Source organism: Marmota monax, unplaced genomic scaffold (assembly GCF_021218885.2).
Source record: "Marmota monax isolate L192 unplaced genomic scaffold, Marmota_monax_Labrador192_F-V1.1 WCK01_AAM20220418_F8-fsc00006, whole genome shotgun sequence".
NCBI classification, from domain to species: domain Eukaryota; kingdom Metazoa; phylum Chordata; class Mammalia; order Rodentia; family Sciuridae; genus Marmota; species Marmota monax.
In genome coordinates this window covers 25,722,479-25,739,246 of record NW_026693712.1, presented here as the reverse complement: position 1 = coordinate 25,739,246, position 16,768 = coordinate 25,722,479, and the positions used below count along the sequence as shown (strand labels likewise).

Genomic DNA, 16,768 nt, shown 5'->3' with positions numbered 1-16,768 from the left:
TTGTGAATGCTTCAAAAATATAGTTATGACAGGAAAACCTATTATATCATTAACAGTAAAATTACAGAATTATAATATTGTCATTTTTTTATTCATTTATTGTTTCAATAAGCCACAATATGTATTTTTAAAAAGTAACCTCTGTTTTTCTTTATCGTTTTAGTGCGATTTATTCTGAAAAACAACTGTGACATTAATAATAAAGAACAAGCTCTGAAAAGAGAAAGCACCTAACAAGGACTTGGCAATAATCTCTGTTCAAGACCAAAATGCTATGAATTTTAAGATGAGGGATTGCTATATGCTAAATAAATATTCATAGTTTATAATTTTGAAGGAGAAGGCATTGCATAATGAAATATTGTGCATTCAATGAAAGGCAATTTTAAACAATACCAAATGATTTAAGTTAAAGTACACAGGAGAGCTTCATGGTGTTCCTGTATTATTAACTTCATATACATTTCATTAGAGAAGAAACATTCTTACACAAAAACTGGGAAACTATAGGGTGCGCTGTGTGCTGATTCCCATGCAACAAATCTGCAAACACTGCCCAGGGCTTGCTATGTGTGAAATCTGGGCAGCTGGAAATCACAGCAGACAAGGAGTTTCAGGTCATTGATCTCAGAATTGGAAAAATTCCTCAAGTGACTCAAAATGAATCCAACACATATCATTTGCTCACACTCATGCACACACAGAGCCTTACACACCTCCTTTACCTTGAAAAAATAGCATATCAATGAGAGATATCATTAGAAAACATATGCTCCTGTAATAGCAAAGAGTGCCAATGCATAACTACAATGGTGGAGATGTTCAATATTTAGTAAATATTCACTGAATGCCTCCTATGTACATTGATGGCACACTGTGAGAATCAACAGCAGGAGATATAACAATAACTAATATTTATTAAGCACTTATTGTTCTAAACTTTTACTTAATTTGATCCATTTAATAACTCCTTCTAAAAACATAAAACAACTTTCTCTCTCCCTTCCTGTCCTTCCTTCCCCTCCTCCCCCATTACTGGTAAATCATCATTGTCGTCATTATCAGTAGTATCATCCCCACTTTCCAATTTACACAGTTGAAGCATAAACTAAGTAACTTGCCCAAGTTGGCAAAGCTAATAAGTGATTAAGTGACAGAATGAAGATTTGAATTTGGCAGACCCACTCTAGTCCGCATGCTCAGTAGACTGAAGAAGAACAGGAGGTCGGGGAACAAAGCTCTCTGGCACTCACGTATTACTGAAGGAGGTCTCACTGCCCAAAGTAACTCCTGGCTTAGGACTCACCAGCTCCAGGAACCATTCCCAGATTTACCCCTAGATCAGTTGTTTATTTGTTCCACCAAAGTCCTTTGTCCATATTTCAAATTTTGTAGTTAATGGATTTATGTTGTAATACTTTGCCTATATGTTGCCCTTTCTACGTGTGGGGCCAGCCTAGAATCTGGCCTAAAGCAAGCATCCAACAGAGTTAGTAGATAGAAGACTAACCTGTCCTTAGAACATTACAATTTATTTATTTAAAAGACTAAAATGTATTGGTAAAAATGTTTGTGTTTCATAACGACAAATAAATATAAAGATTCAAAGGTTTGCTAAATTATGAATTGGGGTGAAGGCAGGGCAGAACCTGACTCTGGCACTGAAGGATGGGAATGATTGAGTTGACCTGAGAAGAAGAGAGGCAATGAGGGATGGGTGGGGGTGGGTGGCAGAAGAACTGGAGCAAGGGTTTAGAAAAAGGATTGCCTCAGGCATGTCTGGGTGAGACAGGAAGACCCAGACAAGCTAAGGAGCCTCAAATGTATTCTTTGGGCACTGGAAAATTTTGAGCATGGAAATAACATGATCATAAGCTCAAGATAGGTAAAATGTTTGGGGTTTCAGGAAAGACAAAATTGAATAAGAGCCAGGCACGGTGGTGCATGCCTATAATCCTAGTGGTTTGGGAGGCCGAGGAAAGAGGATCCTGAGTTCAAAGCCAGCCTCAGCAAAAGCAAGGTGCTAAGCAACTCAGTGAGACCCTGTCTCTAAATAAAATACAAAATAGGGCTAGGGATGTGGCCCTCTGACCAATTGCTCCTCAGTTTGATACCCAGTATCCTCCCCCAAAAAACTGAACAAGAAATATTATATAATATAGTTTTCAAGGGTGAAATCTACTCAGAATCCTCTTTTAGTAAGACAAAAAAAGAAAAACCTGAAACATTTACCACCTGCTGAAATACCCCAATTTCTTCAACAAGCAAGTTATAACCAATAGTTTTTAATGTAGGTAAAAAGTTATTTAACAGTTATTGCTGCCTTATTTCCAATTACCTAAGGATACAGAAAAAATGCCATCATCTTCAAGGATAAGAATATCAGTTTTTGAAAAGGAAATCCACGAGATGGAATAGAGAAGAAACTCATAAAAATGAACACAGGTTTGCAAAATTCAGAAAGAGAACTATTATTCTTACATAATATATGACTGGTCAAAAGAAAAAATGATATTTGCCTAAAAACATATTATATAATCAGTGAATAAGGGTATTAGAAGTATCTAGGGCTGGGAATGTGGCTCAGCAGTGGAGTGCTTGCCTAGCATGTTTGAGGCAACGGGTTCAATCTACAACTACAAAAAAAAAAAAAAAGAAAGAAAGAAAGAAAAGAAAAAGAAGTAATCTAAACCTACAACATTTTAGAGATGAGAAGACTGGGAAGACCAGAGAAGCTCAGCACACAGCCCCAATTCACATAGAAAGTTGCTAATATAATACAGATTATATGTCTCCTAACTCTGATCTATGTTTCTTTGCCTCTGCTTTATGGGTGTAAGTCTGACAAACCTGGAAAAATAATTTCTATTATATTTTGTCACAAAATTCAACTATTTAATAATATATACATGAGACCAGAACAATAGGACCAATGCAAATAAATCATTCATTCATTTAGCAACCTATATTAAGAACCTAGCAGGCAATGGAGGAGTAGAGGAAGGGTTTAGAAGCATTTTGATATAAAAATAGTTAAGTGGTGAAACACTTGTCTAACTTGAGTGAGGTCCTGGGTTCAACCCCCAACAGCACAAAGAAAAAAAAAAACCCAGACCCTACAATAATGAAAAATGCCAAGCATCTTGAGATGCTCTCAGTCTAAAGATGTATTATACGTATAAAATATACGCCAGATTTTGAAGACAGCATTAAAAAATAAAACAACTCATTAATGTTTTTTTTTATATTAATCACAGAATGAAATGATATTTTGGTATGATGAATTAAATGTAAAATTAGTTTCACCATTTTGTAGGATTTTTTTTTTGTTTTGATTTTGTTTTTTACTTTTAGAAATGTAGCTACTAGAAAACTTAGCACTACACAGGTAGTTCACATTGTATCTCTGTTGGACCAAGCGCCTCTGGAGAAGCAGCAATAAGATCGACATGTATCATCAGGCTGGGGGCTATGACACATCTAAGAAGGCCAGGAAAGGAGAGAAGCTGCAATCTCATCCATTACAGAGATAAGGATCTGAAGAGGAAGAGACTGTTCTTCAGGGCATTATGTTATCTCATAGGAAAAGACTTCAGAAGTTACTCATGAGCAAAGAATCCCGCCTGCCATCTTTGGAACTTTACAACACAAACTCTGGGCACATCAGGTATCCTCTCTCCTCCCACTGGACTAAACTTGCAGTTTTTCATTCTGTTTGTTCTCTGAGAACTGGGAGCCAAGTGAGGTGCAGATGGGTGGCTTCTTAGAATAGAACAGAAGGCATGCCAGTTCTCATCCTGGAATAGCAGCCACCTTCAGTGGCCAGTTACCAGGGGAACATCTCAGGTCCTAATGGGGAGGTCTCCATTTACAGAAGCAGCTCTCTGGATAGTTATGTCCTCACCACACACCTGCATGCCACACATATACAATATCATCACAAAGTTTTTAGTTTAAGGCACAATTTCAATGTGTTTCTCCTATTGCATAGTTTCATTAATTCCTTAGTATGCCTTTAAAATATAAATGTGGACCTCATCAGTATGACACCAACCTCAAATATATGAATGGTAGACAAACTTTCTAAATGACTTCATGGTTATCAAACTAGCAAAAGTTGAAATTTCAAAATTTATTCTGCCTTTTTCTATTCATCTTTTGGAAGTTGAGATGGAGTAATAATCTTAATTGACTAAATTCTTCTCAAAACTAATAGTCTATACATAAAGCTAAAACCAACACTATTTTCCAACTGAAAATGGTATACTAAACAGCTAAAGAAATAGGCACATGCAATTAATAAATCCTGTTTTTGTAACAAGAAAAACCCATTCTAGAAGTTAATTCCACTTAAAAATATTTCAATATTTAATCTTAATAATTTAATTTGTTTTCATATCCAGTGTCATTCAGGAATTAGGCTTATCCATTATTTAAAACATTTCATTTAATCTTTCACTCATTTATCTTTTGCAGTATTTATTGCATGCAGTGATTATTTATACTTCCTCAATTATAAAGATATTTTAAGTAATCTGGTTTTAACTACTTAAAAGCAAAATTCAAATTTTTTACTTATTTGGACAAAGTGCTATTCTTATAAATTTATTTATAGGATGGGCTTCTCCTAAGCTAATCAAAATTTGTGTCACTTACATAACAAAATTTAACTACCATAATGTTATCATTTAGCCAAATTTTGCCTAAAAATTTCTTACATTTCCTTTAAAATATAATAATAGATGTCTTTAGATACCCCTTCAGATTCTGAAACAACCATTTGTTCCTTTCATTGAAAAGAACCAACACTAAAGAACACACAGGAATATCAACTCTGTTTTCATTAAAAAATACTCATATAAATTGTTTTTTTAATGTAGATGAGAAACACTGGAATATGATCTTCCTAAGGGCAGAACTGTTTGCCTCTTATTTTCACTGCTATATCCCTAGAACCCAGAAGAGTCCTTGACACATAGTAGATGTTCAGTAAATATTTGTGCATTGAAAAGCGTAACAGACACTCAGAATATAAATGATTAATGACTGAATAATTCATGTTAATGGTGAAGCCATTATTTATTAACAATATGCTACAAGACCATAATTTCACTATATGCTACCATGTGAACACTTTAAATGGTAGCTCCCAGAGTGCTTTCAATGTTAATGATGGTAGGTACATAGTAAGTTTTCTTGAATAAATGGATGAAGAAATGAACCACAAAGGCTGGGTCAGAATTTAGAAATGAGTCAAAAGTGCTAAAGACCAGAATTAACCAATCTTTTCTTACAAACCCCCTGGATGCAACTTTTAACAGAATTTTTTAAAAGTTGTGATCCATTTCTCAGAAGTTACATACTGAGCATAGGTGACAATAAGCCACCCACTTAGTACTTTTTGAGGACCAGAAATATTTTATTTTGGGGGGGTGTGGGGGTGGGTAACATGGATTTAACTCAGAGGCACTTGACCACTGAGCCATATTCCTAGCCCTATTTTTTATTTTATTTAGAGACAGGGTCCCACTGAGTTGCTTAGCTCCTTGCTTTTGCTGAGGCTGGCTTTGAACTTGAGATCCTCCTGCTAAGCCTCCAGAGCCACTTGGATTACAGGCAAGCGCCCAACCAGAAATCTTTTCTTGATTCACATTACTCACAGGTACAAAGAATTTTAAACTACATGGCTAATTTGACAATATGAGCTGGATAGTCAACACAATGATTATATAATTATTTTACCGCAAATACATGCTTGGTATAATCCTCTCACAAAGTTTGGGGTAAAAAATGATGAGATCAAGAATGTTTGAACACTAATTTTAAAAAGTAAATGATACTCTGCAAAATACAGTGGCTTGTGAACAACACTGTATTTTGCGACGGTGATGTTGTATATGTTACCACTTATAAAGTGTTGTCTCCTAACCTGAGATTTAAAAAAAAAAAAAAAAACTGTTTCTTTAATTTACATTTTTAATCTATAAATAAGTATTATAAACTAGTTTACCAACACAGCTCTAAATTTATTATTACCACCAACATCAAAACTGCCCATTGAAAACAAATTAAAAACCAATCTAGTTATTGTCTATCAATGCATACACATATTACTTCTCTTTAAAAACCAAATGAAACTAATAACGTGGCACCATGAACATGTTGTGTACAGATGTGGCTTATTCAAAAGGCAAACAATTATAGTCAGACATACTCAAGATGCATTCTTCAAAATCTTCATTAGCTTACATCATAGTAAGACTTAACAAAATTTTCACTTGAAAATATCTACTTTCCGGGCTGGGGTTATGGTTCAGTGGCACAACCCTTGCCTAGCACACGTGTGAGGCACTGGGTTTGATCCTCAGCACCACATAAAAATTGATAAATAAAATTTAAAAAGGTATTGTGTCTATCTACAACTAAAAGAAAATATCTACTTTCCTTAAGTTTTTGTTCATAAAACACCCAAAAGGTATATTTTGAGAGAAGGAAGGAAATACCATGATGCTATCTATGAGTACTGCCATACTTGTTTTATTTCTTTTTTGTAAGAAGCAGAAAGTCAAAGGAGATTCCAAATGGTGGGCAGATGTAAATGGCATTTGGCTGAAAAGACATAAAGCAGCATTCAACGGGAAGTCCCACCCCACTGAGTCTGTATAAGCCTCACTCCATCTCTGTTGTAGCTGAAGACAGCCGCTGTCAATCAATCCTCCCTTAGCAGTTAAAGAACCCCAAGTAGGCTCCTCAGTAGGGTGTAAATTGCTCCCATAGTCTAGGTAGAAGCAACTGATTTGCAAGATGGGGGGGGGGGGGACAACTGTTTTTTTCACATACCCTAAAGTCAATACTCCTGCTTGTTTCCCACCTTCTCTTGAAGCTTTCCATTCTTATAGGAATCATTATTCCAGGCACAAAGCTGAACCATCTCACTCAGGCTGAGGACACTGTGCAGATTTTCAGTGATTACTGCCAACAACTGGGTCAGAATTTAGAACAATGCAGAAAAGTTTTTCCAGAGCAATGCAAAACCCTGTGGTATCGTCACAGAAGTATATATGAGGCCTTAACTCTAGGATGACAGCTCCATCGTGCAACTATCGGCAGGGATGCTGTTCTGAATTCAAACGTAACCCTACCAACTACTATTTCAGAATAAATCGCTTAACCTCTTTTACACTTCAGGTGGTTCTTTCTGAATTACCTTAATGTGGGTTCTGTACCAAGAAAAAGCAATGAAAATAATTGTGGAGCTCTTTAAAGACGAGAAAAATCAAATGTAAATTTAATTCTATGCTCCTTGGTAAAGAAGTCTCCAGGAAAGCTAGTTTTGATGAAGTCTTTTTTGATGCTTTGAGCTATTCTACTGGATAGAACTTCCTGGTGGATGTTTACTGGCCCAGTTACCAGAACCCAAAAGGAAGAGTGGAGTTAGGGGCAAGCCTGGTGTCCTCACCTTACCCAATGTGAGGGGTGATTAGTGGTCCCATCCCCCCTGGTTGGCACCATAGATCAATAGCACTAGACATCAGCTGTGAGGATGACATGCCTCAGCTTTGGCTGCTGTGCTTAAATCCTGATGTAGTCAGACACTCTGTACTGGAAAAAGGAAAGGAGGCTTTTTTAAGTGTGGTGGTTTAGCACCCTCTGGAACCAAAAGGAAAAAGAGAGTTAAACTCAATCACATAAAATGCCTGTCAAAGAGTTGTAAGGAAACACTCACTTGGGAGCTCAATTAATAATAAAGTGTGATGGTATGTTGATTCTGCATGTTTTATTTCCAGAATGCTTTCACATCATTTGCTACCCAACCTTCCTTAAGAGGATGCCAGAAACAGGTACTCTCCCATTGCAAAGATGGAGAAATCAGTCAAAGTGTCTCCTTTGCATAGTAAGTGGAAGCCAATGTCAGAAGCTGGATGCTGTATGGGCAGATGTTAGAGATTTAAAATAAGAACTACCTGAATGGCCCTGGATAAAAATGTGGTGTTCTAAAAATAGGACTTTGACACCCCAGTGAATCAACTGTTCATTTGTGTACTCTACATGATAGTGCTGTGAGGCACCAGCCTTTTGCAAACCTGCAAAATTGTACTTGTTGATTCATAAGATTCTTCTAAGCAGAAAGAGACTAGAAGTGGTACCTATCCATTAAGAACACTCACCACTAAGATACTGGGCTCTTTATTGTTTTTACTTTAATTCCGAGAACTCAGAGGGAGTAACGGATATGCTCAGCAGATAGCTACGGATGGATGAGCAATGGGGAGAGGGAATAAGTGTCACACGAAAACTGATCTGCGTGATTCAGTAAGAGCAGAGGATGTTGCAAGGTAGGCCTGGGTCAGCGTCACACAGGTGCTGGCTCTGGGCTTCGTTTCCTGAACATCTGTGCTGAACATAAAAACAGCCAGCCCACTAAGGGGGGAGAAATAACAAATCTCACATTGCCTTAACAAGAACAAAATAAGCCACATTCTTGTTTTTTGCTGTGTCTGTCATGCTAAATAACATCCATGTCCCCAGGTTTAGCTATGTATTTTGCCACCTCATAAAACCCCAATCAATCTTCCCTTCTCTCTTGGCACCAATTTATGAAGCATCCCTGATCTCCCAATCTCCCAGACCTAAAGAAAACAGCAAAGAGACCAGGCCTCCCATTAGGTGGAGGCTTTCTTTTTTTGTCAGAATTCGAGACTAAATACAGATTGGAGTATTCACTTGGGAATTTAACAGAGATCCGTCTTAAGGAACATTCCAAATACACAATCAGAAAGAAAGCATTCGTGTGCTTTTCTGCTCCTAGGAGAATGTGGAGAGAAAGAAAAGGTTACTGTTTCATGTGAAGTGATTTCCCCCCTCTCTGTGGTAGGCAGAGAACACATCATCCCACCTGGAAAGTGAGTCATTTGTGAAATGCTTGTTTTTAATTCAAACTTCTCTATAACTTGACCAGCGTGTGGGAAACCCTATGAAGCTGACATACAAGTACAGGTTTATTTTTCCACCATCAATGCAAGGGCCAATGGTAACCCTAAAAATGAAAATGGGCTAACCCTTTTTATTGTCAAGCAAAAAATTTAGAAGCCTATTACTCTTCAGGAGGGGAGAAACATATGTTCAGAACCTTCCACTGGCTTCCTGCCTCACTCAAAGTAAAAAGCCCTTCTCTGTGACCAGCTTCCCCAGGCTCTTTTTCTTACTTCTCTGACTTAATCTACTTGTTTTTCTCTTACAACTATTTTACTTCAGTAATGCAGGGGACATGCCCCAGCATCAAGGATTTAAACTATTCCCTCTGTGTGAAATGGTTTCCCCCAGGTGTTGGTTTCACCCAATCAGAGAAATCTTCTTGACCTTTAAATTAAGATAGCTCCTCCACACCCTTCCCTCCCTTTCTCCTTCCCCTGCTTTGCAGCACTTAAAACCAGCTCACTGCTGCATTCCCTGCACTTAGGATGGGGTCTGGCTCACAAGAAGCGCTTAGTAAATAGCTAATTTTAATGGAAATTTAGTATTTATTGAGGAGATCTTCCCAAATTACATGCAACATGGAAATGTGATTCAACTTTCCATATGAGAGCAAGATGTGACTTTCAAAGGGCTCTGTTTTATCTGCTCAAGGCCTGGACTCCACAAATCAAATTAGTAAATTAGAATATAGAACTCTGGATACTTTCTAATCTGATAACCTTTTCCTATTCATACTCATGCCCCAAAGATATATGTCTTTCTCCATGAGACATATTGTGTGCAGGAGAATTCAAATGGGGCAACTGAGTCATTGCAAAGCAGTTTAAAAAATGAATAAAGTTGATTTCACCATATAGCTTACTATAGCCTTTATTTTTTGAATTACCCTAGATGTGTGTTACTTGTCTTTTAATTCAAATTACTGTAGTCCTAGACACTGTAGAGATATAAAAAACAAACAAACAAACAAACAAAAAAACAGAATACATAGGAATTAAGAGAGCTTAAATTTTTCAAAAGCCAAAAAGAAAGCCTATATGAAAGGGAATTCAGCTTGTATCTATATAATGCCCCAAATGACCTGTGGGTCTGATCAGTTGGTAATCTACAACTGGTTTGACTACATTATGAGAAATAACCACTTCAATTCACTTTACAGAATCAGTAGCTCCTGTTCCTGCCAAACTGCCTATTTGACACACTGCATATGGAACTGTAAAATAAAAGGATGCTTTAAATAGCATGAGGTCTACATCTAAGCACTTTATTAAATATCTGGCAGCTCATGATGATGGTGATGATGTTGCTTCTCCTCAATGATAAACTTTTCAGGGATCCAATAGGGTTATCTAAACCTGGTGTGGCAGCTGCAAACCACAGTATACAGTTAGCACAGGGAGGACTCCTTCAATTCCCTGGAGGCAGGCTTAAAAGACCTTTGAAAGATGTCTAAAAATAATGAAACATTGTGTATAAGTCCAATATCTAGAACTTCAAAGACATTATGTTCAGTGAAAGAAGTCAGACACAAAAGAACTTATATTGTTTGATTCCATTAATATAAAATGACAAAAAAAAAAGCAAGTATATAGAGACAGAAAGTAAATTTCAGGTTGTCTAGGCCTGGGGATGGATGGAAAATGGCTATCTATGGGCACAAAGCCCCTTTTTAGGATGAAAATCTTATAAAATTAGATTGTGGGGATGATGGGATAGCTCTGCAAATATACTAACTTATTTATACCTATTTTAACTGCATGGATTTAATGGTATGCAAATTATATCAGTAAAGCTATTTTTTAAAAAAAAAATGAGAGAGAAAAATGTCCAGTATTTAAACGTTTATAGTTTATTGTGGGCAAGGAAGAGGAATTAGAAGAAAATGATGCTATTCTATAGCTGATTTTCCCTTTAAAACCCTGTATAGTCATGATGAGCCAGGAGAGGGTTAAAGTGTGTCAGACTCAGGACACGGTAAATTCACTGAACTCCAGGCCAGAGTACCTGGGCCCAAATGGACAACCACTCCTGGCTCTGTGACTTCAGGGAAGTCACGTTAAGGCACTTACTGTGCTTTAGGTTCTTCATCTATAAACAGAAATAAAAATAGTACCTACCTCATAGGATTGTTGTGAATATTAAATTCAGTATTTGAAAAATATTTAAAGATGTTTGCTATAACTACTATCCCTTTAGTTCCTTCTAGCATGCCCAATAAATATTATAGTTCTCTGCTCATGTCAAGATATGAAAAAACTATCTCACACAAGTATCAAAGTGCATTATATATGAATTGTATTCTGTGACAAGTCATATTATAAAGTGGTATTATTTTATTATTTAATGAATGTGATAATGTGTGAGAAAAAATTAAGTAGGTGACATAAAATGATTTTTTAAAAATAAGAAGATTGGAGGTCATCTAAAAACACATTCCTAAGGATCTATTGAACTCATATTTTCATTATAATCTAGTAAGTATGAACACTATAAAAGTACTTTATCTACTCAATTGTCAGGGTCAAAGTAGAATTGGGTTGGGTTGATTGGTGTGCCTTAAAAATACTGTATTTTTCTCATGCAATGAACTGTACCCAGCAGGGATCCAAACTATATATGCAGCAACAAAACTCGATTAAAAGCTTTTTAATGAAGGTACTGTAAACAGCATTTTCCTTCTGCTTTGGAATATTTCAAATACAAAATTAGCAAGCCCCAGAGACTGGAATTTCTGCTACAGGAGAGATGAAAGGTTAACTGTCTAAAAAGGAAAGAATATGTTTGACATATTCTATTTAGAAAATAAAAGGGTTTCCTAATAAAAGCAGAGCCCCACTTGATGCGCCTAATGCTCCTTCAGTGTTTGCATACACAACCAAGTAATTAGAAAGCCCCACTCCAAAAAAAAAAAAAAAAAGAAAGAAAGAAAGAAAAAAGTGAATAAAGAGCCATTGCAGACATCAGTCCCTTGTTTACCGGGCTTGCTAGAGGCCCCTGGAGGTCACTGTGATTGACAGGATTTTGGTGTTGGTAGGAGGGTTGATAATGCATACGCATCTCTTGAGAGGAGAGCTTCTGAGTCCTGACCATGCTTAATAGAAGGGCAGCCACTATGGAGAACAATGTAACAGGCAAAGCCTGGGGAATTGGTGGGCGGAAGGATGTTCAAGGATTGCAAATGACATTCCCAGTCAATTAGTACCCATTGGGAAGCTGAGGTACACCATGCCAAAAAGAGAAAAAAAGAAAAGAAAGAAAACTAAAAATTCCCAGGCCAAGGATCTTCCCTTGCCAAAGACAAGGCACCCCTGTAGCCATTTCCATTAGGCACACTTCAGTAACCCCCGCTCCCAAGAGCATCTTTATGAGCTGCTGAAGCTCAAGTCACTTTGGAAAAACAATACGGGGTTCTGTAATGTATGGCAATGTTATTTTCATAAGGCACAGCTGACAGGCAAAAAACCATGGCTTTGAATCACAAAGCTACCTTAATTTTAATCTCCTTATTGTCGTCAATGAAAAGTATTTTGTATATTTCTAGTCATTCCAAGGAACCATGTTAATTATTCCCAAGATGCTTACCCTTGAAGACCCATGTGACCCAAATTTAACAAGAGTATCTAGCCTGTTTTGTTTGATATAATGATGTTTGGGATTTACGGCTGTGGAGAATCTGTTTTCATAATGTGTTATTAAATTAGTTTAGTGACTGTGACTTCAGCCAAGGAAGACGTTCTCCTTTCAAGAACACAGAGATAGTTGCCACAGGAACTGTGCTATCCTGTTATTGTGCTGGATCTCCACTTACAAGACCAACTGATGTCTGTGCAAAGTTTTAACCATCCAGAACCCTCATTTGAAAAGTTGGAAACTGCAGAGTGCACACTTTTAATCCCAGTGACTCAGGAGGCTGAGGCAGAAGGATCATAAATTAGAGGCCAATCTCAGCAATTCAACTAGACCCTGTGTCAAACTAAAAAAATTTAAAAGGCTGGCATTGTAGCTCAGTGGTGTAAGCACTTACCTACCATGTGTGAAGCCCTGGATTCAATACCCAGTATCAAAAACAACAACAACAAACCCACACACTATTGGAGTCCATATGGTAAAATGTAGATTTTCATAAAATGGGGTACATACCTTTTTATGACCCCTTTATTTCAAAAATAAAATACCATTTCTTGAAGCAAAAGAATAAAAATAAAGCTGTCTTGACTTTTGACAAGGTTATACCAGGTTTTCCTAGTTTAAACCTTTTGGAAAACTGTTTCTCACTTAATCCATTTCATCCTACAGAAAGTCCTTTTCAGAATTTCTATATGATATTGAAACAATAAACAGACATGTAGGGTGCTAAAGTTCTAGGAGAAAAATATACACAGTTTCTTGAGAGTGTTTTTTTCTCCCAAACTAAAACACTGAGAAAATGAGTACAGCTTCTTTGGGGACCTGAGTGAAGTGATCACCCACTGAGAAAGCATACACTGCAGAGAGATGTAAAATTAGATTTCTAAATGAACATCCTAATGACGTCACAAAGTAGGTATTCCAAAGACAATTCAGGTTTGAAAAATAAGAGAATGCAACTTTGCTTAAGTGAATTTACTTGAGTATTTTCCCTTTAAATTTTAAGAGAAGGAAAGATTGTTAGCACATTTTCATTCTGAGATTCTCAAAACTGAAACTAAATCTTGGAAGGCTTCCTCTCCCCTCTGAACTGTGAGCACCACTATGGCTGGCTCTAATGGCCGAGGCGTGATGAAGTAGGTGCCACGGTGACAAAGCACAGTGACTCGCTTTCCCATTCTGTCCTGATTTCTCATTCACAGCTTTGTCTCTCTTCTTAGAAAGGGCACAACGACCCTCCATTCATTGGCCACAAGGCCCACAGAACCATTTCAGGGCTTAGGGGGACAGTGTGTCACCAGGGCAACTGTAATAAACACACAAAAGACAGATGTGAAGGCCGGAATTCTTCAAAGGCAACAGGGTTGACACTTCATAAATCACTGTGTCACTCTGATATAACAGAAACTGGACTCGTACGTACTGTACTCAAAGCTTTCTCACTAGACTTGCTGGTGGAGTCTGTTTGCATACCACATCTGGTTTGTCACTAAAAGCTTTATAAAAGCAATGAATCAATAGGAGTGAGAAGAGGGTGGGGCCTTCACTCTCAATACAATAAAGTCCTTTTTCCCCTACCCTTTGTGGTGCTGGGAATCAAACCCAGAGCCTTGAGCATGCTAGGCAAGCAGTACCACAGAGCTACACACCGAGTCCAATAATCCTCTTAATAAAGAATTCAAAACAACAGTTAAAAAAAATCAAAATACTAAAAGTGACTCAAGTATAAAATGAAAATACTTCATATACATGGTAAGTTTTCTAATCTGCCATCTGACTACTTTCAGTGTGCTCTGCATTTATCAAGGTGAGAGGTACAAAATGCTGAGCATCCATTGGTACTTGTGTTTGGGTTAGTCCAAGTCAGCTATTCTGTCTTTTACCTGAAAGGCAAGTAGAAATTCCTGTTGAGTTGAAAACTTAAACGTCTGTTGTTTGCTGAATAAGTCTTCCACATTAAGATTTTTTTCTGAGCCCACCATACAATACAGGAATTGTGGGCCTTCAGACTCTTACTACCAAGTTTTCAAGAATGGCATGTTTCTATCTGCTTAGTACTATTCATGTCACCTAAAGCAGAGTGAATTGATAGTAATGACTAGGGATCAAGATGTTTTTGCTGTTTCGTTTAATCAATTATCTTTATACTGATAGCTCAGGGTAGTTTGCAGTCATTCATACCCCGGTCACATATTCACGCACAATAGTTAAATGCATCATATTGAATAAAACACCATATTTGCCTATTTCCCAAGTTTCTACCTTCTTAAAGTTAGCTTATAAATATTATCAGACAAATGTAATATGATTTAAAATCTAAATGGAAAATACTTATGTGCCATTTTATCATTATATCTATATATTATTTTATGCCCTGTTCTTCTGGAAGAGTAGGCAAATCATCCTCACTCAGCAGGAGTACAGTTAACATTGTATAAGAGTGGTTTCTAATCTTTGTGCAGTGGTATCCACCTGTAATCCCAGCAACTTGAGAGGCTGCAGCAAGAGGATTGCAAGTTCAAGCCCAGCCTGGGCAACTTAGCGAGAACCTGTCTCAAAATAAAAGATGAAAAGGACTGGAGATGTAGCTCACTGGTAAAGCACCCCTGGATGCACCCTCCCATCCCCCAAAAGAAAACACTTATATAAAAGTAGTTATATTTCCCTTATCTGAACACTGAAAAATACAAAGTATTTTGCATACAGTAACATTTTACATGAATTTATATTTTACTAACCTCCAAATATGCATTTTTTTTGTACTTCATCTCATGTAGTCTTTATTCAATTCTGTCAAGTGGTAAATATTATCTGCAATCTGAAGACGATAACCTCAGAGACACTGTTAACATGCCCAGGATTACAGACTCAACAGTGGCAGTGTGGGGACTTGTATCCCAAGGATCTGCAAATATGCATATATATATTTTTAAACAATGGTCTCATATCTCCAGGGCACATCTGCACACACTTTGTAATACCACGGGATGGGAAGACCACTTTGAACAGAAATCTATGCCTTTCCCAAGCCAATGAAACCTATCCCTCCTTGTCCTTTCTCATTTTTCTGCTTTCAGTTCAAATAGTATCACCTTGAAGTCACTACCATTGACTACACAAAACACATTAGTAGCTTTCTTCTACTCCCTGTGTCACATGTCTGATTTTTATGAACTTTACTTTTTATTCACGCTTACTACAGTCTCCCATTCTTCTGTCTATTCATTTACTTAAATGCTATCTGTACACCTCATCAAAATGAAACTCAGGAAAGACATAACCTTGCTTTGTTAATGAATGATGGGTATTCCCAACATCTAAACAGGGCATATCAGGTTTAAAGATCATTCAGTGTATAATGGTAGAGGTTAAGCATCCTTAATTCAAAAATCTAAAACTGAAACTTTTTGAGCATGGTTGTCAGTGTTCCAAAAGTTTTTGATTTTAGATCACTGACATGATGCTCCAAGTTTCAAATTCCAGAGCATTTCAGATTTGGGAGCATTTTGGATTTCAGTTTTTCATAATTAGCAATGCTCAACCAGTAAAGTCTAAACAAATATTCTAAAATCCCCAAACTCCAAAATTTGAAACACTTCTGCTCACAAGCGTTTTAGATAAGGAATACTTAACCTGCTCAGACTGTACAAGATAGATAGAGAGAGGTACTCAATTTATCAAGATAATATTATTAAGTTCTATTACTAGCATTTAAACAAATAAAAAACAATGGCTAAACTTTACAAAGCTACACAGCCCAAACAGTATATTTCCTCTGTTCCCATTTTGCTGGTTCTTACCTTTGTTTTTGAAAGATTATTAGATGGGTCAGACCTACCCCTGGAAGGTCAGCTATCTTAGTATTATCTATAGAGAATTGGGAAACAGCCATGATAACAAATCAGTTATGAAAATGAATAGGAATGCATACTTCCTCTTTTAAAAAATAGCCTCAAATTGTTTGTCTTCTATTTGTTCAAGGTAAAAATAATCTCAAATCCATTTAAGGTTTTTGCTATCCAACTGCTTTGCAGCAGATATTTTGCTCACAAATGTGCCTGGCCCTTGTGCTAATACCTAAAAGACTACATAGGACTCAACAGCTCTTGTTCACCAGGGGTCCAGCAGGTAGAGAACGAAAGAATCAGTCATGCGTCTTCCACTG

General features: G+C 37.0%; 1 protein-coding gene across 2 annotated transcripts in view; it reads right to left on the bottom strand.

Moving 5' to 3' along the window:
- The window catches only part of Efna5 (ephrin A5), a 277,162-nt gene that overhangs the window by 120,555 nt on the left and 139,839 nt on the right, over window positions 1-16,768 (bottom strand). The gene's annotated exons all lie outside the window — the stretch shown is intronic.